This window comes from Monodelphis domestica, chromosome 5 (genome assembly GCF_027887165.1).
Source record: "Monodelphis domestica isolate mMonDom1 chromosome 5, mMonDom1.pri, whole genome shotgun sequence".
Lineage (NCBI taxonomy): Eukaryota > Metazoa > Chordata > Mammalia > Didelphimorphia > Didelphidae > Monodelphis > Monodelphis domestica.
This window is the reverse complement of record NC_077231.1, coordinates 115,164,655-115,191,519: the sequence shown is the minus strand read 5'-3', so window position 1 is coordinate 115,191,519 and position 26,865 is coordinate 115,164,655. Positions and strand designations below refer to the sequence as shown.

General features: G+C 38.8%; 1 long non-coding RNA gene across 1 annotated transcript in view; it reads right to left on the bottom strand.

Moving 5' to 3' along the window:
* Positions 1–369: 369 nt before the first annotated feature.
* The window catches only part of LOC103095995 (uncharacterized), a 53,081-nt gene continuing 26,585 nt past the window's right edge, over positions 370–26,865 (bottom strand). The window contains exon 3 of the long non-coding RNA XR_472702.2: positions 370–2,594. This is a non-coding gene — a long non-coding RNA (uncharacterized LOC103095995). The remainder of the gene's footprint in view (positions 2,595–26,865) is intronic.

Below are 26,865 nucleotides of genomic sequence, written 5' to 3'. Positions count from 1 at the left end.
ACAGTCAAAAGGTATCCTTTTAAACAGCCCATTGCTATTAAGTTTCTGTTTGAAAAATCTGTTTCTTCTCCTCTCCCTTTTCTCTCTCCCCTGCTCTGATACCCCTGGGGCCAATACCCCCATCCACTTGGAGGCTTAGCCTAAGGGAAAATTACCCATTCTCCTTTCCCTCTCTTCTCTCCCCTCCGCCCACATGGCCAATACTGTTACCAGCTGGTCGCAATGAGTCCTCAGCAATCTGCTCCAAGGATCTGGCTGATGAGCCAGCTGGGGTAACACTCGTGGGTCTAGGACTGGGGTGATGAGCCCTCTGGGTCAGAGGCCACATGGGTGAGAGACAGACTGCCGGGGTGGGTCGGGCCAGGTGAGAGGCCAGGAGTAGAAGCAGGAGCCGGAGAGGGCAGGCAGGAGCTGATCAAGATGGTTTTCTAAAGAGCATCTTGGAGAACCGTGGCTTTAAAAAAATCATTATCTAGGCTAAAAAATTTGAGAAGTTCTCATCCAATCTAGTGGTCACCAAAACTGTAAAGATTAAAATTAGGGAATATTGGGGAGACTGAGGCAGGTAGAAATTAGTTTCTCTCTGCAAGGAGTATTATATTTTTTAGAGGTTTATTAAAGGTTAAAGATTAAAGAATATACAAGTAAGAAACATGTGCCTAGGCCAGAGGCCTAGACAAAATAACCTCACATCATGGAAGAGACGCCTCTGCTCCAAAACGGAAGTCCAAAAGCACTAAAAGCTTTTGCAATCAGGTTAAATACTTTCTCAATCTTGGCCCAGGTGAGATTACAAAGCATTCTGGGGAAGTGGAGCAAGGAATTGTGGGGATTGAAGTCCAGAGTTCAAGTCCAATTTTACATTTCCTAGCCATTGTATAGATTCGGAGACAAGTCTTACTTTTGACTATTTATCTGTGAATTGGAACTGGTTAAATGACAGATTGACCACACCAATGTTTTAGAGTAGCATAGAAGCTTTGTCTTTTTTAAACCCTTACCTTCTATCTCAGAATCAATACTGTGTATTGGTTCTTAGGCAGAAGAGCAGTAAGGGCGAGGTAATGGGGGTTAAGTGACTTGCCCAGGGTCAGTTTTCATAAATCCTTATGGCTATGAAGTAGTACAAAATATTGTTCTAAGACAGAAAATAAAAGTTAAAAAAAGTACAGGTAAGAGCATATGGTTTCCACTTGTCATGTGTGACCCATCTAACACTATGATTGCTGTAATCAAATAGCAATTGGCTCTACTGCCCTTTACTTGAGAGAAGAACTGTGTACCTGGGATGTATTTTAGTTCCTTTGGAGTTCTGGCAAGGGCCTACTGGTTGGTTTTGAGTAACATTATAAAGGGGTTTCCTATGCAGGTAGGGACTAAATCAGATGATATTTGAAGTCTGTTCCAATTCTGAGATTCTATGATTTTGCAATGTGGAAGGCAGGTAGTGGTACAGTAGAGCACTGGATCTGGAGTCAGAAAGACCTAAGTTAAAAATCTGGCTTCAGACACTCACTAACTTTTTGACCCTAGCCAAGTCACTTAAGCTGTGCGCCTCAATTTTCCTGGCTTTCAATCCACTGAGCCCTCAGTTTTCTTAACTATAGAATGGAAATAATAATAGCACCTTTCTCGCAGGGTAGTTGTAAGGATCAAATGACATAATATTTGTAAAGCACTTAGTATAGTGGCTGGCATATAGTAGATACTATATAAATGCTTGTTCCCTTCTCGCCTTCTTCCCAAGGCTCTAAGAACTTAAGTGACTTCCCCCCAAATCACACAGAGATAGGACAAGAACTCAGTTCTCATACCTAGTTTTCTGCCTTTCATATTTTCAAACACAATCATCGACCTCAGGGGAACTTAAAATCTAGTATTTTTTGCATCCATTTGGGAAATTTATTTATGTCCCCTCATTGAACTTTGAATGTGTCTGAATGCTAGCTAGCAATCAATCAATTCACAACTATTTATTATTATGCTTTTTAATAATTACTATGTGCCAGGCTGTGGCAATATAAATACAAAGACTGAATGAATCCTTACTCTTAAGGAGTTTACTTGAGCTAGCCTAGGGGTTCCCAACAGTTGGTGAAAAGAAGCTACTTTGACTTTTCTTATAATCTTCCCTGAGAGGGGCACTGTTCACAGCTCAGAGCATTTCAGCATAATAGAAGAAGAGGATTGGCTTTAGAATCTGGGGATATGGTTCAAATTCCAGTTTTGCTACTTACTACTACTGTGAGACCCAGGGAAAATCACTGTAACTCTCTGGGCCTTAGTTTTCTTATTTGCAAAATGAAGACACTTGACCTTTGTGGTATAGTAGTAGATAAAAGGAGTACATAAAAATGAGTAAACCCAGGCTTCCTAGGCTCTGACATTTAACTTCTCTGGAACCAAACAGTCCCAATTTCTCCATTTGTAAAATGGCACTAATAATATTTACACTACTTACCTCACAAAATTGTTGTGGTTATGTTCTGTTTGTACTGGGGCTTTGGCAGGAAGCTGTTAATTTACAATCAAAGGCAACTGAGTGAGCTATTGCCATCTTCCAAAAGAGGAAGACTGGAAAGGCTGGAGAGTGTCTGTAGGGACGGAGAAGTCAGAAGGAGGTGCTGAAAATCCAATCAGTGAGGGAAGATGAAAGAAGTAAGAAGAGGTTATTGGGTTCTATTTGAGGTCTCCTTATTAACAATAGCTGTAAGTGACTATTGTTTTCATTGCAACATTGAAATGAGACTGCCAATTGCCTGTTGAGCAAGCTGACCATCCCCAGAGAAAAGTTTGAGTAGACTACTATAAATAAAGCCCTCATCAAGAGCCCCCATGGAATGAACCCCTAAAGGGGAGCATTCCTGGCATAGTGGCAGTTTGAGTCACTAATAAGAAACATGATTGAGGATCTTGCTTCCTGAAAGTGCAGAAGGCAATGGGGATTCAAAATTAGCAATTAAAAGAGGTGACATAAATTCCCCAAATACAGCACTGAATTTTGCACTATTGTTTCTAGGTTTTAAATTCCTTTGAGGGCAAGGGCTATGATTTATCATAGAAAAGACATTAGGTCAGCTGTAAAATTATAAAGGACAGCATTTTTTAAACATTATTTTATTTGGTCATTTCCAAACATTATTCATTGGAAATAAAAATCATTTTCTTTTCCTCCCCCCCCCCCCCCCCACCTCTCCCATAGCTGGCACATGATTCCACTGGGTATCACATGTGTCCTTGATTTGAACCCATTTCCATGTTGTTGGTATTTGCTCTAGAGTGTTCATTTAGAGTCTCTCCTCAGTCATATCCCCTCCACCCCTGTAGTCAAGCAGTTGCTTTTCCTCAGTGTTTTTACTCCCACAGTTTATTCTCTGCTTGTGGATAGTGTTTTTTAGAACCCTGCAGATTGTTCAGGGACATTGCATTGTCCCTAATGGAGAAGTCCATTACCTTCGATTGTACCACAGTCTCTGTGTATAATGATTTCCTGGTTCTGCTCCTCTCACTCTGCATCACTTCCTGGAGGTTGTTCCAGTTCCCATGGAATTCCTCCACTTTATTATTCCTTTTAGCACAATAGTATTCCATCACCTACATATACCACAATTTGTTCAGCCATTCTCTAATCGAAGGGCATCCCCTCGTTTTCCAATTTTTGGCCACCACAAAGAGTGCAGCTATGAATATTCTTGTACAAGTCTTTTTCCTTATTATCTCTTTGGGGTACAAACTCAGCAGTGCTATGGCTGGATCAAAGGGCAGATAGTCTTTTATTGCCCTTTGGGCATAGTTCCAAATTGCCCTCCAGAATGGTTGGATCAATTCACAACTCCACCAGCAGTGCATTAATGTCCTGCCACATCCCCTCCAGCATTCATTACTTTCCTTTGCTGTCATGTTAGCCAATCTTCTAGGTATGAGGTGACACCTCAGAGTTGTTTTGATTTGCATCTCTCTGATTATAAGAGATTTAGAACACTTTCTCATGTGCTTATTAATAGTTTTGATTTCTTTGGCTGAGAACTGCCTGTTCATGTCCCTTGCCCATTTGTCAATTGGAGAATGGCTTGATTTTTTGTACAATTGATTTAGCTCTTTGTAAATTTGAAGGGACAGCATTTCTACCAACTAAAAGGAAAGTAATTAAATTTGGATAGGAAATCCCTTCCTTATTGAGGCCAGCTAGATGGTAAAAATTGATAGGAGAGTTCTGGTCTTAGAGTAAGGAAAATTTGAATTCAAATTAATCTTCAGATATGTGAAGAGTGAATCAAACTCTCCTTGTCTATCAATCAGCAACTTTTAAGTTAATCAATCAAAAATTCAAGTACCCTTACTTAGTACTTTACCAGTCACTAAGTATGAGAGTTCACAAGTCACTTTCTAGAGTGGGTGACAACTCCAGATGCCACTGCCCCACCTCTGGGCCATACTAGGCAAATTGAATGACTACCATTGGTTCCCGTAAAGTGGGGAAGAGACAGGAAGTGACATCCTGTCCAAAGGACTTCTCCTTTGGAGTTCATTTTTGCAGGCTCTGGGACAGTTAATTGGACTGAAGGAGGAGACTCTTTCCTTGGATCCTGCATCAGCTTGCTGGGTGAGTAGCTGGCCTTCCTTTCCTGGCTTCTGGATAGATTGGTTCCTGAGAGACCTTCCTTTCCTGGAGGAGGTTGCATTGGTGGAACTATGAATCTTAAAAACTACTCAGACTGTACTTTAGAAGATTTGATTTAAATATTCCCTTATTGTAACAGTGGAGATACTTGATCTAACAAGAATCAGGAATGTCTTGGGAACTTTACATTACTCCACCCATACTTAGACATACTTTAGGGGAAGATAAAGTTGTAAACTCCTAATTGAAGAATGAAGGTACTTAACTCATACCTTATAGTGAAGCTAGAATCTTAAACTAAGTCTATTTTTAGATCTAATACAAAAGGGTGTTAAGTAACTGTAAAGGTTAAATTAATCACAAAAAGGTCAAGTAACTCACAAAAGGTAAGCTTAACAAAGAAATGTGAAGTACCTCAGAAGATATAATCTAACCAGAGAAGGTGAGAACCAAAGAGTGGTGAGAACTAAGAATGGGCAGTCCTGGAAAAAAGCGTCTACTGTGATTGGTAGACATAAAAATTTAGGAGAGGTGACATAAGAGAAAATTTCTTAAAGAGGAGAGGTAAAAAGTCAGTTGAGGCAATTCAATTCAGAGTGGAATTGGATTCTGAATTCAGTTCAGGAGATTGAGTTCAGTGGAGGACTAGAAGCCAGCTTGGAGACAGTCTCGTGGTGAGTGATACGACTGACTCCCTTACCTTTAGGCTCAGGTAGGCCACTTTGGCCAAGGCCTTTAACTACTGCCTGGCTCAGCCTGAGCCAGAGCAGTTTAAATTAATTCTCTCTCTCCCCCACTCCTCTCTTTTCTTTAATTCCTTCTCTCTATATATGAATTAAAATCTCCATAATTCCCAGCTGACTTGGGTATTTTATTATTTGGGAATTTTCCCTGGCGACCAGTCATTTAGATTTAAGTTAAAACATTAAAATTATCCTTACAGAACTCTTGCTGAAGATACCACCAAGACTCCTGGCTTACAAGACTACCATTACTCACAGAGAGACATCCCTTAAAAAACACTTTAGCTCTAGCCTCAGATACTTCCTAGATGTATGACCCTGGGCAAGTCATTTAACCCCCACTGCCTAGATTTTACTACTCTTCTGCCTTGGAACCAATACACAGTACTGATTCTGAGACAGAAGGTAAGGGTTTTTTAAAAATCAGCAATATTCACCAACACATTAAAAAAAGTCTGGCATATTCACTGTTCAAAATCTCTATGAAGATGTAGGGAGAGTATTTTCTTATATTCCATCTTGGAGACCAACCTTGGTCATCAGTTTTGATTTTTTGATGTTGCTAGTGGTCTTGCCATTTCCATTATTGTATTCATTGTGTATATATATATATATGTTTTTGGTTCTATTTACTTCACTTTGTGCCAGTTCTTCCTAAGCTTCTTTGTAATCACCGTTGGTTTCTTGTAGTATCATATTGTCCATTACATTCGCATGCCACAATTTGTTTATTCATTCTCCAGCCAAAAAACATCTTTGCTACTACCAGAAGTTTTGGTGTACATGGGAACTTTTTCTTCTTTATCATTGACCTTGTTGGGGTATATGTCTAGCAGAGGAACCTCTGGGTCCAAGGGGTTGGGCATTTCTTAGCATCATTCCAAAATAATTTCTATAACTGTTGGACTAACTCACAGTTTCAAAAACAGTGCATTAGTTTTAACTTTCCATAGACCCACCGACATTCACTATTCCCATCTTGAGTGATCTTTGTCAGTTTGCTGGGTATTTAGTGAACCCTTAGAATTATTGTGATTTCTTTTTCTCTTATTAGTTATTTGGAACTAACTTCTCTTTTTAATCCTCTGCTGATCTTCATGTGAAGGGGATTTTGAAACTAGTCACCCAATTATGCCCTCCAGGCTTCAAGCAACCATAATATTACTTTAGAATTCTCATATTAGCATAAAAACTTAAATTTAATTTCTTACAGATATTTGCTGGCATGATCAAGTTACTTGACCTTAGGCTGCCTTAATTTCCTCACCTGCAAAACAGAAATAATAATTGCACCTACTTTCCAGGATCATTTTTAGGATAAAATGAGCTAATATTTGTAAAGCACTTTACAAACCTTAAAAGTGCTATATAAATACTTCTATATTAGGAAAACCCAATGCAAGATAAGGCAATTTTTCTCTTCATTAATAAGAAACCCTAAATTGATTTTCCATCAATGAACTTAAAATATTTTTGTTGTAATCTTAGAGGAAACACATTCTATTCTCATTAAATATTTTCATAACCTTTTAATTCTATTTATCTCTCATCTCTATGCATCAGGATGCTCAGTCCTATACTGAATCAAATTGAAAGCAAGCACACTAAAAAATGAGCATGATGTGAAGGTATCTCCCTTCTTTCCTTCCTTGCTTCCTTCCTTGCTTCCTTCCTTGCTTCCTTCCTTGCTTCCTTGCTTCCTTGCTTCCTTCCTTCCTTCCTTCCTTCCTTCCTTCCTTCTTCCTTCCTTCCTTCCTTCCTTCCTTCCTTCCTTCCTTCCTTCCTTCCTTCCTTCCTTCCTTCCTTCCTTCCTTCCTTCCTTCCTTCCTTCCTTCCTTCCTTCCTTCCTTCCTTCCTTTCCTTCTTTTATCATATTTGAACCCAAGACCTCCCATCTCTGGACCTGGCTCTCAATCCATTGAATTCTCCATAAAAAAGGGCTTATGAGTAACTTTTAAATTTAATATGCATTATTAACACCTCTATCAATTTCTTATGTCTAGACAGTTATCAAAACAATAAATTCAGTCCTGATTTTTAATATTTGCCAGTTTATGAGGTATAAATTATCACACTGAAAATGTAGCAATTGACTTTTGTAAATTAATTCAATCTGGGCTCCTGGATGGGACTCATGCTTAAAATGACTGTGGAGCAATATACAATTCCCTCTTATTTAGAGGGAATAAGACATATGAAAAGGGACAGAGATGAGTTCCTCATGCAATTAAGAAGATATGTTCATGTGAGGAATTCCAGAAACCAGAGGAGAACAGCATAGAGATATAAGATACATGCAGAGTAGACAGAAGGTAGCCTTAGAGGGGGAAAGTATTAGTAGCTGAATCAGTCCGTCAATAAGAGTTGGCATGCGGCCTGCTCATTTATTAAGCATCTACTATATATCAGGCACTGTGCTAAGAACTGAGGCTACAAAGAAAGACACAAGATAGTCCCTGCTCTCAAGGAGTTCGCAGTCTAAAGGGGAAGACAATTTAAAAGCAACTATGTACAAAGAAGATACATACAGAATATGCTGAAGACACTTTAACAAAGGGAAAGCACTGCCAACAAGATGGACTAGGAAAGATTTCTTGTAGAAGGTGAGATTTCATTTGGGACTTGAAAGAAGCCAGGAGGTGGAGATGAGTAAGAGAAATTTTCAGGCATGGGGATAGCTGGTAAAAAAAAAATATGGAATCAAAAGATCGACTGTCTTGTTAAGGAAAAACAAGGAAGTCAGTGTTACTGGACTGTAGAGTATGTTTGTGTGTGTACCATGTAAAAAGGGGGGCTATGGTGGGACCTATGAAGGGCTTTGAATGCCAAACAGAAAATTTTATATTTAATCCTGGAGGTAACAGGGGATCATGGAGTTTTTTGAAAAAGGTTAATGACATGATCAGACGGGACTTCAAGAAAATTAATCTAATAGTTGTGTGGAATATGGAATATGAGAAAGCTTTCTTGCAGAATGTTGCACTTGAGCTCAGTCTTAAAGAAATTGAGGGACCCTAAGAGACAGAGTTGAGGATGGAAAACATTCCAGACATGGAAGACAGCCAGTGCAATTGGAGATGGAGTATAATGTGTGTGAGAAACTGCAAATAGGCCAGTATGGCTGGTCTATAGAGCACATGGAGGGCATTAATGTGTAAGAAGATGAAGAAATCAAATAATTTTAATTACATGGAATTATATTTGCAAAACATAATTAACAAGAACATCTATGCAATAAAAGTATTCTTAAATTCTCATAAACTAGTGATGAACAATTTCTCCTACAGAATTCTGTGCCAGTGAGGAAAAATTAAATGAATCCTTACAGTGTTGGGAAAGCAGGATGGATGTCATTATAATCCTGAAAAAAACTAAAGGGAAGACTGCTTTAAATTGTTACTGGAGCAGCTCACCAGGGAATAATATGCCAAATCAGCTCTCACTGGTTTTCCTCTTTGCCTTGACTGATGTCGATCACAGATAGCATCCCTATCATCTGCTTCATTGTTGTCCTCTCAGGCTTCTTTATTGTCCTCTCATGAAGCTCCTTTCAACTGTTTCTTTCTGCTGCTTCTGCTAAGGGTCCCTTAAGGTTCAGAACTTCCAGAAGCCTATGGGCTATTCAATCTCACTTTTTAGTTTGCTTTCTTCCTACCTGCTCTAAAGCTCTGCTGACTTGGTGTTCAAAAAGGTTCTTTGGGCACTTACTATGAAACTCTGCCTCACTTTTCTCCATAGACGGTCTGCACTCCTCCTATATCAGTTAGGTTGGATAATTTTCTGAATCTACTTCCCTGTCTTTGAGGTAGGCACTATGCCACTCTATGGTAACAAAACTTCCTATTATATTTTTCTAAGCTTGGGGAATAAATGCATTCACTTCTCTTGTTGTCCTTGTCAATTCATCTGGACCCAAAGAGCTGGAATAATCCTGCAAGGGGCAACAACAACACTGATGGAGAGAAAGAGGGCACAAACTGGGAGTATTATGTTGCCATTTCTGCTATTTCAGTAAAGTCATTATCCCTTTTATACAACCCTTAATGGGGATGAACATTTCACTCATCCAAACATCAGCTAGAATTCTTTCTGACAAAAGCAAAGCAACAGACAATTATTTTATTTTCATTAGTGATAATTTTATTACTTAAAATGTAGAAGAGTCTACTATTATAGATTCGATTTTGTTTCACAAGAAGGAAGTGATTGCTGGAGTAGAAACGATAGGAATTCATAAAAAGTGACCACTTTCTAGAATTTGTGGTAGAGGAGAGGGAAGCTGGGAGACATCTGATTTGTACCCTAGATTTGGGAGGGAAATACATTTCAAAGGGATCAGAGAAAATGAAGGTAGGATCCCATGGAATAAGGCAAACCAGGAAAAATGAGAATTCCATCTTAATAAAATAATTCTGAAATTACCAAAAAAAAAAGCAATTCCAATGGGTAAGAAAAGGAAAAGTTTTTAAAGAGACCAATGTGAATGCCCAGGGATCTACCTCCTTAACCAAGGTAAATTGACAAAAAAAAAAAGATGTCTAGAAGATGTGGAAGCAAAGAAAGCCAACTGAGACTGATTGTAAAGACAGTATGATCCTCTAGAAATAGTGTCAGGAGCTCAGAATCAATGAAGATTGGCAAGTAAGCTAAGGATAACCCAAAAGGTTTTTTTGGATAGTGGGTTGGTCTCATCTGTACTTTGTTTTCTCTGTCAAAAATTTTTTGTACTTGAGAAGATAGAATGAAAATGATTAGTAGGGAACTGAAACTCAAGTGAAATTAGGAAAGTAGTGGCATACTCAACTGTCATCGATTATTTCAAGTCCATAGGCCTAGGTTACTGAGAGAATAAGCAGGTATGATTGCTAGGCTATCATGTATTGTCTTTGAAAGATGAGGGAGAATAGAGGAAGTAATCTAGGACTAGCAAGGGGAAATGGACCTAAAAGGGTGGCATCTGCAAAATAAAAGTTAGTGAGCACAATTTTGACCATTGGCAAAATTCTAGAACATATTATGAAGGGATGTTTTGCACATAATTTTAAAGAGAAAATAGATGCTGATTACTAAGTTTTAGCATGGCTTCATTAAGAACTGGTCATGCCAGGCTCTTCTCACTAATTTTTTTTTGACAGGTTACTTCTATGATAGATCAAAAGAATGTTATAGACAATATTTAGGTGCCAGCCAAGCGTTTGCTATTCATTAAAATTTTTTATCTTTAATTTTGTTTTATCATGCAAAACACAGTTCCATATTGGTCATTGTTGTAAGAGCACACTCAAAAAAACCAAACCCCCCAAATAAAACCATAAATATACTGATGTGAAAGATTGTATACATTGATCCACATCCATCCAAGTTCAACAGTTTTTTTTTTTTCTGGAAGTGGATAGCATTCCCTGTTATAATAATGTTCAAGATCATTGCATTTCTAAGATCAGCCAAGTTTCACAGTTGATCATCATACAATTCTGCTGTTACTGTATACAGTGTTTTCCCAGTTCTGCTTATTTCACTCAGCACCAGTTCATGCAGATATTTCCAGCTTTTTAAAAAAATTATCTTGCTCATTATTTCTTATAGCACAATAGTATTCCATCACTAACATGTACCATGATTTGTTCAGCCATTCCCCAATTGAGGGGTATCCCCTCAATTTCTAGTTTGCCATTACAAAAAGAGCTGCCATAAATATTTTTGTACAAGTAGGTCCTTTCCCTTTTTTTTTAATTCTCTTTGGGATATAGACCCAGTAGTAGTATTACAGGATCAAAGGGAATTTATATAATTGTAATAATATATTGCTGCTATATAAGAAATAACAAGAATGAAGAATTCAGAAAAATGGGAAGATTTCAAGGACTGATGCATAATGAAGTAAGCAGAACCAGGAAAACAATGTACAAAGATTTCAAAAATATTGAAATCGAATGCTGTGTAATTAATAATGTTCAAGTTTGCTTCTGGAGAATTAAATTTTATCTCCCTTTCCTCTTTGTGGGCATTTTGGGGTACATGCTATTGTATTTACTAGTAGATATGAGTGATGTATTGATTGATTTTGTGGAACTTTATTTTTCTTATTTCTTTTTCTAATCTTTGTTACAAGGGATGTCTTGTGAATCAAGGGGAATATATTCAGATATTATGGAGGTGAAAACAAGTCAATAAAAATAATATATTAAAATATACTGCATTTAGGGAATTCAAGAATTTGTTGAATGATAGGATCCAAAGAATGAATAGATTTGGATATGGACAGAGTGGTGTGGAATGCCCTAGAGAATCTGTCTTTATGTCCTGATGCTGCTTAATTTTCAAGTGTGCAAATGACACAAATCTAAGAGGTTTAGTTAACACTTCAGATGCTGGAATTAGCACCCTAAAACATTTCCAAAGACTACAGCTTTAGGATATAATTAAATAATACAAATGTAAGAGTCTTACACCAAGGTTCAAAATGCCAACTTTATAACTAGAAGGCAGGAGTGGTAGGCTATGTAATAGTTTGTGTAAAAAACATGGGGTTTTTAGTAGATGGTAAACTCATCTTGTAAAAGTGTAACATGGCAGTTGAACAAATTAATGTGACCTTAAGTTGCATAGAAAGGCACAGTGTAGAGAAGAAAGGACATGACTTGTGCTTTGATTAGGTAACACTGGAATTTTGTGTGTGGTTGTAGACCCGACATTGATACTCTGAAGAGTACACAAAAAAAGTCAGTCAGAATGGTTGGAGCCTGGAGACCAAGTCATGTGAATATTAGTTAAAATAAATGGAAATGGTTAACCTGGAGAAGAGAAAACTTTAGAAAGGTCTGACAACTCTTCAAATATTTTAAAGGATTATTATCTAGGAAAATAAGGAGACTATTATTTTTATTGTGTGGTCCCACACAAAATATTACTAGGATATTTTCTCAACATAAAGAAAAACTTTGTAATCATTAAAACTATGGGAAATGGAATGGTCTTCCTTGAGAGGCAATGCTGTCCTTCACAGAGGTCTATGAGCAAAAATGTATAAATAGTATTTGCTGGGAATGTTGTAGAGGGTATTTCTGGGTAGGAAAGGAATAAATTATATATGATTTCCTTCCAGCTCTGGAGATTCTATGATTTGTATATCAGAGGAAATAAAGCTGAAAGTATAACCTATACCAGGCAAGAAGAACTTTCTCCAACAGGATCTATAGGACATAGAAAGGATCTTAGAAATCATCTAATCTAACCTCTCAATTTATAGAAGGTGAGACCCACTATCACACAAATAGCTACATATCTTAGCCAGAAGTCAAAACCAGATCTTCTGATGCCAAATTCAGGACTCTTCGGGCTATATCTCACTCTTCTTTCATACACAGAAGTTGCAATCATGATCTCAGATAAAGTAACAATAAAAATAAGCAATGTCAGACAATGGGAAACTCTATTATGCATGAAAGCACAGTAGGAAATGAAAAATAAATAATGATATGAAGTGGATATGCCTCACATGAGAGAATGACTAAACGATTAAAAGAAAAACTAGATGAATTGCAAAAATAGACTTGTCTAAATAATTGCTAGTAACAATAAATAATAGGTGGAGATTTTTATATTCTCTTGGAGCTGGATAATTCAGAGAAGTAAAAAAAAAACAAGTAGAAATAAAATTAATGAATTATATAAAAAGTAAGTTTGGACTGTCCTCTGGTGACTTATGATTAGGAATCAGAGGATATATTATTTCTTAGGATCCCAAAATGCCTTTAGGAAAACTTATTTTGTGTTAGAACAGAGAGGAATCATAAACAAATGTAGAAAGCCAAGAATAAGAACATATCCTTTACATGAAAAATAAAGGAAATGTGAACAAAAGATGTAGACCTTTAAATGAAGACTAAATAATCACATTCTTAATAAGTGAGTCAATGAACAAATCAATGAAACAGTAATAATTATGTTTAAAATGAAAAGAATGAGAAAAGAAAGCTAAACTTATGGGATGCATGCAACAAAAGCAGTCCTCAGAAGAAAGCATATATCCCAAGCAGGGAAAATTAATATCTCTTCAATTTTTAAAAACTCTGTCTTTATTTTTGTAAAGAGTACTTTGAGGTTATATTGATGGTGGGCTTCCAAATATTTTATATTCTGCAGTTATTTTTTAAGCTACTTTTATTTATTAACATTCATTTTTTTTAAATCGAGTTCCAGCGTTGCTCCTTCTTTCCAGCTCTACCCCCACCCACTGAGAAGAGAAGCAATATGATATCAATTATGCATATGAAGTCATACAAAACATATTTACATATTAGCTATGTTACAAAAAAAAAGCAAGAAAAATAAGGGGGAAAAAGTATGCTACAATTTGTACTTAAAGTTCATGAGTTCTCTCTGGACAGCATTTTTCATTGTGAGCCCTTCAGAATTGCCTTGGATCTTTGTATCGATCAGAGAAGCTAAGTCTTTCATAGTGATCAGTGTCACAATATTGCTATTACTGTGTACAATGATCTGGTTCTGCTCACTTCACTTTGTATGTTTTTTCTGAAATCATCCCCTCATCACTTCTTTATTTCTTTTTATTTTAAAAAAATCCCTCACCTTCTGTCTTAGAATCATAATTGTGTATTGGTTCTGAGGCAGAAGAATGGTAAAGGCTAGACAATGGGGGTTAAATGACTTGCCCAGGGTTACATGGCTTGGAAATGCCTGAGGTCAAATTTGAACCCAGGACCTCATCCACCATGCCACCTAGCTGACTCCCATCTCTCCCTAATCACTTCTTTTTTTTTTTTTAAACCCTTACCTTCCGTCTTGCAGTCAATACTGTGTATTGGTTCCAAGGCAGAAGAGTGGTAAGGGCTAGGCAGTGGGGGTCAAGTGACTTGCCCAGGGTTACACAGCTGGGAAGTGTCTGAGGCCAGATTTGAACCTAGGACCTCCCATCTCTAGGCCTGGCTCTCAATCCACTGAGCTATTCAACTGCCCCCTCCCTAATCATTTCTTAAAGCACAAAACATTACATCTCATTCCTGTCCCATAACTTGTTCTGCCAATGGCAGACTGATAGGCATCCTCTCAATTTCCAGTTCTTTGTTACCACAAAAAGAATCAGAAAGAAAAGAAGAATTTGAATGGAACTTCTCTTTCTTCTTTTTCTTGTAGGGGTTTGTTTTCAGCATCTAGAAAGCCGAGGGTTTTGCTGTTCTTTTTATATCCTGCTACTTTGCTGAAATTGTTTTAATTAATTTTTAGTTGAATCTCTAGGATTCTCTCAAGTGACCAACATGTAACCTTCAGAAACCATTATTTTGTTTTGCCTTTTTTATGCTTCTTTCTTCAGTGTCTTTTTAAAAATTTTATTGCTGTAGCTAGCATTTCTAACATTTTGTTAAATAATAGTGAAGATCATGGTTATCTTTGTATTGTTCACTAAATTTATTGGAAATTTCTCCATTAAGTATAATATTGGCTCTTGGTTATAGATAATATTTTACTATGTTAAAGAAAGGTCCATTTATTCCTATACTTTTTATTCTTTTTGACAAATGGTTATTATATTTTGTCAAAAGCCCTATTTTCATTTATTAATAAAATCATGTGACTCATTCTTTTGTCATGAATATTATCTATGATGTTTTAAACTTTTCTAATACTGAATCATAGCTGAATTTTAACATAAATATGAGCCTAGTGATAGTGTATGATCTTTTTTTTTTCTCTTAAGGATATGATCTCTTAAATGTATTGCTATACTCATCAGTCTAATATTTTACTCAATAATTTTGAGTTGATATTCATTAGGAATTTCACATCCCAGATTCAATGATTCTAGCTTCTAAATATTTCATCTAAGAACAGAGAAATGGGAGCCCTGCCAGTTTCAGATTATCTTAGATCTTCCTTGCCTGAGCATACTGGCCTTCCTATCCTCAGGTAGAAATCAGTGCATACTTGAGGGCTCCCTGGAATATCTCTGAGTCATTTGGGTCAACTTGTATTTTTGTTTTGCTTTATTTTACCTGCATTTGTACTTTTCTAGTTGAATTCCTTTCTCAAAGCTCATACATTTCTGATTATCTTTTTTTTTTGGGGGGGGAGTCCTCAGCTTGGTGAAGATACTGTAGTTTTTCTTTGAATTTCCTGATGAATGGTGGTATAGTTCTTTGTTCAGATCTTTGCTAGAGGACATTGTGAGAACTGAACTCCTCTGTGACTGTTCACACTTCTGTCTTGACTGGACATCCTCCAGCTTGGTTGTTGACTTGATTATTGCCCTCTGGATGGGAAAATGTAGTGGCCAAGTCTCTGGTCTCTGGGCCAATTTGATGGTAAGGGACTGGTCCAGGTGTCCAGATGGCAAGAGATCTATGTCTCAGCTGCTTCCTAGTTATGGAGATCTAAGGCAATGGGTTTACTCTTTCTCCCTTGTTAGTAGAGGCAATTGTGCCCCAACTTCTAGCTGTGAGGTTGATTTGATCATCACCTCCTGGGTGGAAGGGGCATGGAGTAAATGTGAGGTCCTGAGCTCCAGTCTGGGTGGCCTGTTGGCCTGTTGGCAAGGGCTGGCCTAGAAGGATGCATTGCAAGAGACCTTGTCGTTGACAATTCGATATCAGTTTCAAAGAAGATTCTTCAAAATCTGTGCTCAGCCCTGTGCTGTTTAACTTTTTTTTTTTAATCAACAAATGGTATAAAGGCCAAGGTAACTTGCTTATCATCATGACGCAAAACTAACACCATAGATGAGAGAAAAAGGATTTTTTAAAAAATTGACAGGCTTGAACATTTGGGGCAAACTGAACAAGATACAATTTAATAAACACAATGTCTTAAATTTGTATAAATGCCATAGTAATTGATGATGCAGATTTAGCATATACTCAGATTGCAGGTATATAGTGGCAGATTCTTTGGAAATGAACATTGGGAAGATTATAAGAGAAGACCATTGAATCATAGATTTAGAATTGGAAGGGACCTTCAAGATCATCTAATCCAAACTCTTCATTTTTCAGATTAGGAAGCTGAGACCCAGAAGTGAAGGAAATTGCCCCAGGTCTCAAATGTATTTAGCAGAGCTGAGATTTGAACCCAGATTCTCTGATTCCATATCTAGCATGTTTTTGACTGTATGTACTAGCATGCCTCCTAAGAGAACAGGAGAGGAAGTCATAGTGAAGGGTGAGGAGGAATGATGTGGGGTGCCATGTCCTAGTAGGAGTTTTGAAGACTAAGCTATTTTTCCTACTCTTATCAAGGTCAGGTGGCTTGTGCTGAAGTAGCCTAGGGTTAGACAGTGCTAGGAGATTTCATTGCTCATTCTGGTTCCTGCTTTAAGGACTCTATATTGTCTTCATTCTTTAAGCCCCTTGGAAAATTTTACTTCCCTCACATTTTTGTAGTCTATTAATAGCTTCCAGATTGCAGAAATGCCCTTGTTCTTTTGTAATGAGCAAGACCTTTCCCAATCTCACCCCATTTGCTTTCTTCTCTTACCCTGAACCTCTATGCCACTCCCTGGTCAGCTCCTCACCGTTGCTATCGTTGTTCACTTATTTTTCAGTTGTGTGTGATTCTTCATGACGTTTTCTAGGCAAAGATACTGGAATGGTTTGCTCTTTCCTTCTCCAGCTCATTTTACAAACGAGGAACTGAGGCAAACAAGCTTACATGACTTGCCCAGGGTTACACAGCTGGCAGTGTCTGAGGCCAGATTTGAACTCAGGAAGAGGAGTCTTCTTGATTCTGGGTTCGATACTCTTCACTGCATCACTTAGCTGCCCCATCTCCTCATTATTCTGTCTATACTCTGGCCATCATCCTCACTTGCCCTCATTCAACCCTGGACTCTCTTTCTGAGTCACCTTACTTACTTACAAATGAGCTTTTGCCATATCTTCCCTAGACCTAAAACTTCATGTTGTTTGCTGACCATTGCTGCACCATGGCACCACAAGTAGACCTTTACTCTCATTTTCCATTTCCCCTTTGTATATGTTGTCTTTGCTCATTAGAATATGGATTTCTTGAGGGCAGGGACTCTTTGCTTACTCATATTGGTATCTCTAGTGCTCAGCATCATAGCTGAGAAATAGTAAGTGCATAGTGTATACTCTCTCTATCTGTTTATCATCCATGCCCTTCTTTCTATCATAGATTTTTACTTTCTCAGAAATAATAACTTAGTGATTAGGTTCGCTACTGTAAAAATTAAATTATATCTCTAATAATAAAAATATTATATTTTTAACACATGTGATACCCAGTGGAATCATGCATTGGCTATGGGAGAGGTGGTGGGAGGGGGGGGAAGAAAATAAAATGATCTTTGTTTGGAAATGACCAAATAAAATAATGTTTAAAAAATATTATTAGAAATCAAGGAATAAAAAAGATACAAAATAAAAATCACATGGCCATGGCTGATTAGCCAATTCAGAACCTTCGCGCTTAGCTTACCACTAACTTCCTACATCATTGCAATGGCAGAGGAGGGAGACATTACTGCCAGTTAAATACCAATTGTGATCTCGCCAACCTGGGGACTCAGGTGAGATTATAGGGAATTCTGGGAAACACCAAGGACTTCTGGGGATCGAAGTCTAGGGTTCAAAATCTCCATTTATACACTACATCTTATTAGCTTTCTTTACTGCATTTTGGATATTATATATATATATTGCTTCCTAATTGGAGTAAAATGTCTACTTAATTTTACAACATAGACTCCAAGTGAATTTTAGTGACTGGATCTAAAAGGAGAAAATTTCCAGTGGGTCTGATGCTGAATTAATGTGGAGTACCTTGAATTCAGGCTTTGAGTAGAGTTGTAGGGAGATTTACCACCAATGTCAAAATCTACTTCACAAATACTAGGTAGGAGACAGTTAGATGACTTGGTGGATTGAGAGCCAGGCCTAGAGACACTAGATCTTGGGTTCAAATTTGATCTCAAACACTTCCTAACTATGTGACCCTGGGAAAATCACTTAAACCCCATTATCTAACCCTTAATGCTTTTTGCCTTGGAACCAATACACAATATTGATTCTAAAATGGAAGGTAAGGATTTAAAAAACAAACAAACCACCACCACCAACAACAACACAAATAAATACAAGATAGTAGAGGTGTGACCAAAGTTCAGTTTTTGTTAAGTCCTGGAGGTTTATGTGAAACAAATTCAAAATGAATTAAGCATGTGACAAAGAAGATAAGAACCCAGTGTAATTTTTGGATAAAAGAATGAATGAATAACAAAAAAAAGCATATATTACAGGGTGCCAGGCATTGTGTTAAAGACTAGGAATACAAATGCAATATAAGACAGTCCTTGCCCTCAAAGAACTTACATTCTAAAAGTGGAAGACAATACATATAGAGGGTTTGGGAGGATTGTTTGGATTAGAGAAATCAGGGGGAATGGTGATGGGAGTCAGACAGCAAATGGTTGAGATATCTTTCACAGGAATATTAGTGTTGGTTTAATTATTGTTTTCAGAGCTAGCTTTGGAAAAGCGAAGTGGAAGAAAAGAAAGGAGATGCTCACAGCAGCATGTCATAGCCATGGCTAGGAAGAAGCATGGTGGGTTTGGGGAAAGGGTGACATATAGTGGATTATTCCCCAATCAGAACCCACGATCATAGGGGTGAGAGTCTTATTTCTGGTCTAAAGTGGAGTCCAGAAATAACATGTAATGGAGACTAGGGAGATGGCAGTTCTTTTGTACTCTCTTTTGGTCAGGCAACATCTGGAGTACTTTAAATTGGTCCTAGCACTTCCCCATTTACTTTTGGATAGCTCTAGTTGGGAAAATTTTCCTGTATGCAATTCTGTAGCTTCTATCTGCAGCTTCTCTGAGGCTAATGTAACAAATATAATCCTTCTCCTATATGAAAGCCCTCCAAATACTCATAGAAAGCCAACACATCATGGTAATACTTCCCTTCTCCGTACTAAACATCTCAGTTCCTTCAACTGGTCCTCAAATGGCAGCATTTTACCATTTTCAAATGCCACCTCACTATCCTCATAAATCTCATTTAAAAATAAAAAAATTTAAAAATCATTGATGTTTTGTTTTATTTTTTCACATAACCTTTATTTTCTGATATATCCCCTCATTGTTCAACACTGAGATAACTATCTCTCTGCCAAAGAGAAAAAAAAAGCCAAATTAACCAAGCCTTACCAACACATAAATCAAACATGACCATACATTGCTGTGTTCCATCTCCTTAGTCTTCCATCTCAGCAAAGAAGGGAGAGAAGTACATTCTCTTATCTCTTTCTTTGGGACCAAGCTAGCTCATTCAAAGTACGCAGCATTTAACCATGTTTTTATTGTTCCTTTCCCATTTACATTGTTGTCCTTGTGTATATTATCTTCCCTGATTCTACTTCTTTCACTTTACATCAGTTTTTGTAAGCTTTTTTATGCCCCTGTTTGTAATATCAATCATTTAAAGAACAGTAATAATCTGTAACATTCGAGTTTATAGTTCATTCAATCATTCCCTGATCAATGGGCATCCATTCTATTCCCAGTTCTTTGCTCTATCACCCTCATTTGGACATTCTACATCCTGTCAATGTTTTCCTTACAATGGGGGTATCTAGAATTGAATACAATATCCGATGTAGTGGGACCCTATTTTTATATATATAGTGAAACCATCATCTCCCTCTCTTGTCCTGGCCCTGCATTTCTATGGATATAGTCTAAGATCACTCTAGTTTCTTATAGAGTGTTTTATTCTTGCCTCCTTTTACCTTTGTAGTTCAATAAAAATCTATTGGTCTTTTTTCGAAGAATGATTATCAGGCTCAATCCTCTCTTGCCCCATCTTCATGCAGTTGAACCTTTGACCACAAATGTAAGAATTTATATTTCTCTCTATTAAACCTCATGATATCCGATAAAATCCATGAATCTAGCTTGCCGAGTTGTTCTGCTGTCCAGCGGGTCTCACTGTGTGATGTCCAGCAGGCGATGGACCTCTTTGGGCTTCCTTTCATGTCTGTGAAACACGGGCCGTAGACAAGAGGATCTCTTAGATTCTTTCTGCAAGAAGTTTTATACTTCTTTGGTTCGACAGTCAAGCGTTATAGCTCTTATGGCAGATCATTCTGCAGGTGTGCCCCACTGAGGTCTGGGATCAGGAGCCTGGAAGGACTGGCACAAATCTGGCCCCTTTGTTGGATAAGCAATACTAAGTGTGTTCTCACTAAGGGTGGGCTAGAGCAGCATTTTTTTTTTTACTCAAAGAGTTGCACATTGGTCCAGGAGTATCGTCTGTCTGAGGCTTCCGGGCCAACTCTCCTACAGGTTTTCATGGGTGGTGTGGGCCTCTTGCCCAGCTTTGTGGCTCAAGACTTCTCCAGCTTCCATCAGATAAGCCTTAAAGACATGCCCTACCCCCAGACGGAGCTTCCGTCTGATACTTGGCCTAAACCAAGAGCAGGCTCCCGGCCCCAGGCACGCTGGGGCCTGTCATAGAATGACAGGGGGGTGCCTCTGGATCCCTCTCACTCCCTACCCTGCAGCTGTTGCTCCCCCTCTATGCTCATTGTCATGGGCCAACGGCAGTTGGCAGAGATGCCCTTCTTCCCTGCCCTCCCTCCCACACTAAGCTGCTGTGGAAGCTTTGACCTTCCCAATTGGCTTAAAACAGGCTCAGCCAAGGCTAGAAGAAGGGGTTCTGTTTTGAGCTCTGTCTACAACACTCATTTCTAATCCCAACTGCTCCACCATTCTGGTGCCCTTTCTTCTTCAGGCTGCCTCTGATAGAGTAGAACAACCCCCCACTAAAATATTGATGATGCCAGTCTGTTGGGCAGGGCTTTGATGGGAAGGAGCCCACTTCTGAAATAATACAGGATCATAATAGTGCTATCTTACTGGTCAGGGCCAATTGAGGCTTACACTTACACACTTACACACTTCTATGCAGATTATACAGGCACTGGATTTGGAAAGAAAAGACTGAGGTTCAAATTCTGACTGTGTCATCTTATGGTTTGGATGACTTTAGGCGAATAAATCCCACCTCCTCTTTGAGTCTATTTCTTCCTCTGTACAATGAAAAGGTTTATCGAAAGATCTTTTCTTCCCTCAGATTCTACAAGCCTTACAACCTCCTTGGGGCATAGACAAATGAGGCATTATTGCTCATATTGGACAGATGGGGAAACTATTGCTGCATGAGAATGGTGGCATGTTATTAATCATAATAGGGAAGATTTGTATTGTGCCTTAAGGTTTGCAAAGCTTTTTATAAATCTTATTTCATTTTATCTTCACAATAACTCTGGGAGATAGGTGCTATTATTATCCCCATTTCTCAGGTGAGAAAACCATTACAGGCATAGGTTAGCAACTAACCCAGAATCACGTGGCTAGTAAATATCTGAGTCTAGATTTGAACATGAGTCTTCTTGACTCAAAGTTCAATGTTTTATCTACTGCACCACTTAGCTCCTTATGGACAGAGCACTGATCATGGAGTCAGAAGACCTGAGTTTGCTGACACTTGCCAGCCATGTGCTCTTGGGCAAGTCGGTTGATCTCTATTCCTCAGTTTCCTCATTTGTAAAATGGAGATAATAATACTTTTGCTACATACTTCAAAGGATCATCTTCAGAAAAGCACTTTGAAAGACTTAAATTATGAAACTCCTGGACCAATGTGCAACTCTTTGAATAAAAAAAAATGCTGCTATAGCCCACCCTTAGACTTAAATTATGAAACTATTGTCATTATTTATTGGCCTTAGGTAAATCACTTAGTTAGTTAGTGGCAGAAAGCTGGCACTAGAGCCCAGACTCTTTTCATGGGGAGATTGACCAGTGAAGGAGGGCCCATACTTAGCTTTAGCGCATTCTCAGATTTGCCATTCTTGGTGGGTTTCTGCCAAGTTCCAATGATTTTTCCTGTCTAGCAGTAAGGCCAGCATTGCTGTGAGGGGAGGAGCAGTAGCTGCCTTATCTCCTTACCCATTTGCCAAGTGGCTATGAGAGCACTGGCAAAACTCTTTCTTTTGACTCTTTTTGTATTTATCCTTTTATAGTTCTAGATGAATGAGTAGAGATTGGATTGACCAAGTGATGACTTGTGACCTTCCAAAGGTCAGAAGAGCCATTAGAAGTCCCTCAGCAACCAGAGCTGGTAGCAAAGACCACTGGACCCAATCCCAGCAAGGTTCCAGAATAACAGCTGAGAGAGCGCCAGCTGAATGATTCAGCCCAGCTTGATTTTTATCCATCAGCTGAGATGGAAGGAACCAACCCAACTGAATAAGGGAGTGGCTCCTTCATGGCTTACGCCTTGCCCTGAAGTAAACTCCGTAGAAAGTCTGAGAAAGGAGAAAAGAACTTCAAATCATGAAGAAGCCCTCGATTCAATATGTTTCCCATATGTATGCCTTTTTGCTGTTTTTACTTTATGTTTGGACCCACTCTCTCCCAGAATCATTATGTGCAGAGGAGAGAATATTCCCTATTGTTTGGGGGATGTTTTGGAACTTTTATCCTTCCAATTTCTTCTTAGCAAACATGCCTTTGAAAAACCAATTGATGTTGATTGGCCGATTGAGATTTGGGAGTACAAGAGTTTATAGTAGAAATTCCATTCCTCAGGGTTACCTCTAGGACCATGAGAGAAGTCAATTGGCCTCTGGAATTCCAATCTGAGAGTGCTGTAGTTGGGAGAATAAGTCTGGAAGATGTGCCATGTAATTTTTTTATTAAGCCTTTACCTTTTGTCTTAGAAATGAAAGCATCGATTCCAAGGCAAAAGAATGGCCAGGTTTAGGCAACTGAGGTAAAATGCCTTGTCCAGGATTGCATAGCCAGGAAGTGTCTGAGGTCAAATTTGAACCCAGGACCTCCTTTCTCCAGGCTCGGTTCTCAATCCACTTAGCCACCTAGCTGCCCCTTTCAATTACATTTTAATCTAGTTGAGGCATTTAATTTGACACCTCATTTAGAGTGGCATCATGTCCAAGTTATTGATACTTTTCTGTAATGGCAATGGAAACTTAGAAGGCTTTCATATACTAGCTGGCTCACAGAGCTTATGGGACACAGGAAGAAGACACTTTCAGAACACTGGATCTTATATGCAGAAATGTAAAGAACTTTAGGGATCATCTAGTCCAATCCCCTTAATTTCCAGAGGAGGAAACAGGCCCAGAGAAAAGCTAAATGAATTTCCAAATGTCACAGAGATAATAACTGGTTTTTATGACCCATTTTCTTGGGAGAGAGTCTAGAAAGTTCCAAGGAACTATCAAGCGTTCCTCTAGCTCTATTTAATTTCACATTCGGCATCTGTAAATTTTTGACCTATTTTGGCTTCAGTGGAAAGATCTGCCATCACTGACAATTCTATCAATACCTATTTTCAGTCACTTATTAAAAAAACAAACTGCTGGAAACCCCCCCCCCCCCAAAAAAAAAAAACAAACCTGAAATTCTATCTTAGAATCACTACCAAGTGTTGGTTCCAAGGAAAAACAGTAAGGGCCAGGCAATGGGCATTAAGTGACTTCCCCAGCGTCATTTCATATAGCTATTTAAGTATTTATTTAGTATTTATAAAGTATTTATTTAGGAGTATTTAAGGCTAGATATGAACCAAAGACCTATTGTCTCCAGTGCTGGCTCTCTATCCACTGAGCCGCTTAGCTGTCCCCTTTCAATCTCTTTCTTTGACTATTTCAGGGAAAAATATGTCATGATGATCTGTTCTGGAATCTTACAACTTGCCAGAAAAGGGAGAATGGTATCATGAAAAGGACCTTAGAGTTGGAATCCAAAGATCTGTATTAGAGTCCTGGCTCCGTCACTTATCAGCTGTTACCTTGGATGAGTGACTGAACCATTTTGGAACTTGGTTTTATCTCTAAAATATGAATGCTAATACTGTTGTGTTTCCTATCTTGCTGGATTATTGTGAAGAACGTCCTTTGCTATGTAAACCTTACAGTGCAGAGAAATGCGAGCAATATCAGGGTTAGGACCTCCTTTCTTAAGTTTAGCGACGACTACGTTTTCAAAAACAGTCACCTTGTTTTGACCCCGGGGAAGAAGTCCACTGGCAAGATGGCTTTGATCAGGAAAAGAAGCCAGTGGTTTTCTTGTCTCCCTTCTCCTGGCTCTCTGGGTTCTTTTCCTTCCAGAGCGCTCCCATCCTCTACTGTTTGTCAGATGTGTTCACTCCAATGAGCAATGTCTGTGTATACAGTGTCTTTATGCCTTGTATACTTTAGCGAGGAGCCTCCAGGCTTTTCTGTGAAGTCCTGACAAGGGAAATCCCATAATGAAGGATTTCACGGAGCTCTACAGACTGAAGGGGGTTTTTCTTCCCATCTGTCATTTGACTTTAAACCTTGACCTCTCTGTTCCCATGTAAGGCAGTGCTGGAGAAGAGGCCTAAACTCGGTAACCAAATGGTTGGTCTTGGCCCCCTTGAACTCTCTGCTGTGTGAACTGGAGCCATTTGCCAGGGGTCCTTATGATGCCGAAATGGAGGAGGAAAAGGAAGCATAAAAACGACCACCCCTGATGTCTTTTTAAAAAAGGACACTCCTAGGGTCAAAGACTCATAGAATGCTAACACTAGAAAAGACCTTAGAGTTCATTTAACCCACACTCCATTTTTAGACTAAGCAGATTGAAGCTCAGAGCAAGGAATGACTTGTCCAAGTTCACAAATCTGGTTAGTGGCAGAGGGGACCCTCATCTACTTGGGAAGCACTAAGTCTGAGCTTCCCTCTGATGTATTCTCATAGGACCAGGGACAAATGGGTTCTCCAGCTTTCAAGCTAACCCTAAAACTTGGGGGGCTTCAGTTCTCACACGACTACAAAGTGGGGTTCTCTTAGATTCCACGTTGACAGAAGCAACACTGATTGAGGGTAGCATATGTTGCAGCTCCCCTATGGTGGGTCACTTCCAGCACTAAGACATTTTTATACTCATCTATTCATCAGCCAAAGGGCAGCTAGGTGACTCAGTGGATAGAATATTAGGCCTGGAGTCAGGAAGACAGCTTCCCAAATTCAAATCTTGCCTTGGAAACTTAATATCTATATGAACCTATTTGCCTCAGTTTCTTCATCTGTAAAATGACCTAGAAAAGGAAGTGGAGAACCACTCCAGTATCTTTGCCAAGAAAACCACAAATGGGGTCACAAAGAGTCAGACATGATCAAATGACTGAGACCCTATTTATCAGGCAAGGAAATGAATCTTGTAAAAAACAAAAGCAAGAGGGTGGTTTCTCCTTCCTGCAGAACCTTCCCAATCAAGGAATCAGCAGACCTTTGAAGGTCTGATTGGGACATATATATTCAGAGACCCTGGGAATTGACAAGCTCTGAGGGGTAATCTAATCTATTTCTTCTTGTTTTATATTTTATAGATAAGGAAAATGAGGCCCAGAAGGTCACAGGGTGGCGGAGTTTAGTCTCCATCTAAGGTCTCCTGATTGCAGCTCCAGTTTCTTTTTCCTCTTTAACATCCACCACTAGTCCCTTGAAATCTGTCTGTCCATCACTTAACACACATGTAAGATCCATTCCCCACAACCCAACTGTCTATGGGTTCTCAGAAAGGTCTGACCACTGATCAACTTTCCTATGTCAGTGTGATAGGGAGGCTATTAAAAACACACACACCCCACAAAATTTTAAAAAGTGAACCACCATGAAGGCTTAGAGAGAAAATATGAAGCACTGGGCCTGCTCTGCCTTAAAAGGGCACTCTTCAAAATTCACAAGGATTCTGATTGTTTGAAATCCTGGTAACAGTTCATCTTCCCAGAGACCTTGTTCACTTATTAGAGTTCTTAAAACCCTTTTGTTTGTAAGCTTGCTGGTGAGTACAGAAAGCATTCTCTTTTCTATCAGCACACAGCTGTTCAGTGAAAGAAAGATTTGAAGGGGGAGAAAAAAAGAAAAAAGAAAGAAACTTGGAGGAAAAAGAGAAGAAGAAGGAACAATCGAGGGATACAAACATGGGAAAAAAATGACCTAAGCCAAAGAGAAGACCTAGCAAGCAACAGCTGCCTGACAAGAGTATGCTGTTTCAGGAGTGTGAGAAAGGGAATAATCATGCTGCATGCTGGATATCTGTGAAGTCTTGGGAAACATGAAGCTCATGGCAGAACTGGAGAGATTTCATTCCCTCCTCTTTGATTTCTGGCCAGCTATCATGAGGCCCTAGCGAGGGCCCCCCAAAATGTTTGAAGAGAGGTTTTAGTAACTTTTTCTTATGCATCTGAATGGCTGTTGAAAGAGCAAAACTAAAGGGAGTGGAAGAATCTGACCAGTCAAAGTCACATAGGCCAAGTGTAACTGAGCATGCACAGTTGTGGTGGGAGCAATTATTCTAACCTTTCCCCCCAGGCAAGTTAGGATAGGTTTGGTTTTTTTTTTTCCCCCTTAAAGGTATGGAAACCATCCTTGGGACTTAATTGGCACATGGGACCAAAGGCTCAGGA